The sequence below is a fragment of the Athene cunicularia genome (genome assembly GCF_003259725.1).
Source record: "Athene cunicularia isolate RWA chromosome 1 unlocalized genomic scaffold, athCun1 chr1_part1, whole genome shotgun sequence".
Taxonomy (NCBI): domain Eukaryota; kingdom Metazoa; phylum Chordata; class Aves; order Strigiformes; family Strigidae; genus Athene; species Athene cunicularia.
Genome location: NW_020799091.1, coordinates 69,106,007 through 69,110,208, shown reverse-complemented (window position 1 = coordinate 69,110,208; position 4,202 = coordinate 69,106,007).

The following is a 4,202-nucleotide window of genomic DNA, read 5'->3' as shown; positions in this document are numbered from 1 at the left end:
TAATTATTTCTCTACTTGGTTTCATGTTGGGAGATTTTTGAGTAACTCTTATCTATGAAAATTAAACTTTCAGATATCAGATTTATGACTTTTAGCATAGTTCCTCAACAAACATTACTAAAGTCAAAGGTGCTCATATTTCTTTTCAGTTTTAAGACGAATGTTGAGTGACTGGTTGCTGCTGTATCTTTTTGAATGGCTTTTTTTGGGAGAGGGGGGAGCTAAGCCAAGCCTCTCCTCAAGTGACATAATGTTCTCTCCAGACCTCAACAGATAAAAAGATGACTTCTTCAAATAATAGTTCAACAATGCATATTATTTGGGGGTGGAGGCAGGGAGGTGGGTGACTATCACAGACTGTCATACTCTGACATATGCAATAATGCCTCCCATCGTTGGTTTGATTGGAATTCTTTGGTTTTGATTTTAAAGCATCCTTAACTACTTTAACCTCCTTTGGCCCATCTGCACACACGGCATAGGCCTCACCCCTGATTAATGTGGAAGTCTCAAAAGACAGGGAAAGGCAGCATGAGCAATGCTTACAAGCCAGAATATTTCAGAGGCAAAGTCAAGCAGCCATGCCTTGTCAGTCCAGCACTAGGAGAGAAGACTGGTATTGTAAAACTGCCACAACTGATCAGCTGGGACAGACAGTGAGTTCAGTTGAACACTTCTACTCTGATTAGATTAATTTATTTCACAAACTGATATACAAGGAGACACTTTTACAGATGAAAACTCCAACAATTGCCATGCAATCTCTCTGACTTGAGAAGTGTCAGATAAGAAAGACTTAATCTTGTGAAAATAGCCTGCCTTTAATTAAACCTCTTCTTCTACACAAAAAACACCTGATTTAAATACATTTTTTAAGATATATGTGCCAACTGTATTGTCCAGAATAAATATTTTTAACATTACACTTGTTTCTTGACAGTGTCAAGCATTAGCTTTGCACATATGATAAACCCATTTTTTAATGCTACAACTAACACATTAACTGTTTTACAAACAGCATAAAATTAAAACACCAAGATATTAAAAGGATAATTACATTTTCTCTTGCTCCACTAATAAAATCACAGCAAAGAAATTATTTCTTCTGATTTCTTATACCCCAAGATAGGAGTTCTTATTCACAGTACCTCTAGCTGCACACCTCTTTTGGAATAGCAAGACAGGAATGAGAAGACTGGCACCTTTGAAGAAAGGGATGAGAAAAGGGTAAGGAGGCTTTTTGAATCCTGTGGCTCCTATTGCCTGCTTGTGTTGGGCACGAATACAATCAGTCTTTGAAAGAGGCTGCTTTAGGTTGTCCCAAAGTCGAGCTGAGAAACCAGAGAAAATGTACTCTCTTCTCTGTTAGGCATTAGCACAGATTCTCTATTCTGGAAACAGTCCTGATGAATGACCAGGTTGTTTGGCAAGCAGCCACTATAAAGCACTCATGGATAGAGCTCACCTTTTTGGAGATTAGGAGTGAGTAATACTTCTCTGAAATATGATCCCCACCCAAAAACAGAGAAGAAACTGGAAAATTTTAACTTCCAGAAAAAAAGCAAAAGAAACAAGTCCTTTGATTTTCCTTTCCCCATCCTGGATTTTGTACAAGTCTTGCTTTGCCATTTTGGTATGGTGGAAATCACCAGAGAAGATTCAGCATTACCATGTTTGTCTCCAGAAGTGATGTGATGAGGAGCATTTCAGGTTTTCAAAATTCATCTTAGGAGTGAAATTATGTATTTTTCATTGGTTCTGTTCTGGTATATCTGTGGTTTTCTCTAAGTGACATATATGGCAAGTTCTGTCTTAAACATTAATGCTGATTAACATTGTGCAGAGGAGTTATTTTGCTTTTTGTGTACTAAACAAAGCTCTGTTGATCAAAGAAAGAATGAAAATCATACATAGAATTGTTTTCAAAAGCAAAAATAATAATCACTGTATTTTGCAGGTATGTGATTTACACAGTAACAGTTGAAACATAGGACTTTTAACAAGTCCAATCCAGAAACGTGATTATTTAGGTCCACATAGAAGATGTCATTAGTATGGCTTTGCACAACCTCTTAGATTAACCTCACCCTCCAAATCTCACGGTTTCCTATATAATGCAGTCCTTGCTAGACTGAGCAAAGAGATAAATAAAGTACGGTATGTATTTATAAATTCTTTCTGCTTATTGCCAGAATATTTCTAATTATCTTGCTGGGTTTGTCTTAAACAGCCATTTTTCTGGGAAGGTATTTATTATTGCATGTGTACTTTAACCTTCAGCACATCACAAACAGACCCTTGTCATTTTTACCAATCCACCTAGTATTCCGCACACTTTACATATTTTAGGAAATTCTGGTTCTAATTAAGGGAACAAGGGTTCCTTTGGTTAGGCCCACAGTTTTTAACTAGAAAAACATGGAGTGTGACATCTCACGGTGTTATTTTAGTGACACCCCGTGGCAAAAACGACACATTACAAATTTCCAAATAAAGTGCCAAAATGGAAACAAAAGGTCCCACATTTTGTTTTTTAGTAGTATCAAAAGTCCCACAAGATACAATTCACTTCCTCTGACCAGGTTCATTTTTGCATTTTGCCAACTGCCTCAAAATCTGATTTTCCAGTATTTAGAACACTAAATCAACAATTTTTATGGACAATCAAAGTCCACCCTATGCATTACAGAACAGTTCACCCCAGTGAAAAGTTATCACCAGTCTAATTTAACAACAAGTTAGCCCCTTTCAAACTGCTTAAAATAACTCCCAACATTTTTCTTTTTTTAATGTGACGGTACAGCATGCTCCTTTTAGAGCCTGTTTCTCCCACTAATCACCACCAGCATACACGGTGATGATTTCTTACTTTTTGCTTGCCCTACTACACCCACACATTTCTTTTAAGAGTTTGGTAAGGAACTGTCATGCTCTTAATGGAAGTAGGAAATAATCCCAGGCTCACATCTTTAATCACAGAAGTCTTTCAACCTTATCCAGAGTCTTTTCTCCTTCAACCTTTCAGGTAACACAGCTGTCCTAGAACCATTTCTTCACTTAAGACGGTAAAGGCAATTCAGGCCCCATCATGAACAGTTTTCTTTATTGGCAATGCAAATATGTGAACACCCAGTTACACACCCAAAGCCAAACTGCTTCTTCAAGCAATTTCACTGCTTCATCTGAATAAGGATATCAACTTGGCATTTCTTCCTAAGCCACCTATTCCTAGAACCAGGAAGAATAAAAATTACTTACATGTGTTAACTGTCCAAGAGGAACAGCCTATGTGAATTCTCACAACCTGGTGTACCAACCTTTTTCTCTACAATGCCTTCATGTCTTGGGACTCCAATATTAAGGCATAACGGAAGATAAAAGCATGTAATGTATCCTTTATGACCACACATACACCAGCAAGAGATACAGAGCACATATTTGGCCATATAGATACAACTGTGCATAAAAACTTCAACTACTAGGACTGAACATTGTCCCACAGTGTAAGCTTAAATACAGTCAACAGGTCTTGAAGAAGAGTTATAGTTAAGGTCCAGTAGACTTTAAGAATGGCTTGTATCAATGCAACTCCGAAGACAATCTGCTGCATGCAATACATCTTTAATTATCTAGCCTTTGATCACTCCCTGCTTGTTAATGAATTATGCTATCAACATTTAGTTCCTGTATCTTCATGAACAGCATGGATAGTTTCTATGTATTTCACAAGCCTCTGAGCATTTGTGTTAACTTGTTCAGTCTCCCTTTGAACTCGTGAAAGCTTCTGGCATCCAGAGCACCCCACGGTGAGGAACTGCACAGCTGGGTCTCACACCAAGGACCATCTGTTTTATCCGTTGTGCATGTGCCTCTTGTCGGCACGGTCCAACGCTTCGCAGTTGCCGTGTCAGCGGAGGCAGTGAAGACCAACACCGACCTACTTTCTTTAACACGGTTTACCGTTTTACAGTCTCTTGCCATAGGAGGTTTGGTGCGGTTTTTTACCGGGCTGAAGAGTCTTAACTGACTGAGCCGCACGTCGCACAGCACCCGATCGAATTCTCGCTCCTTCCCAACTTCCCGCGGCCGCACGTCCTGGCTGCGGTGCGAGGAGCGCGCGCCGCTCCCCTCAGCTCTCACCCGAGCGGCAAAACCCGCCCGCAGCCTCCGCCGCCAGGGGGGAGCGGGACTGCCTCCTTCCC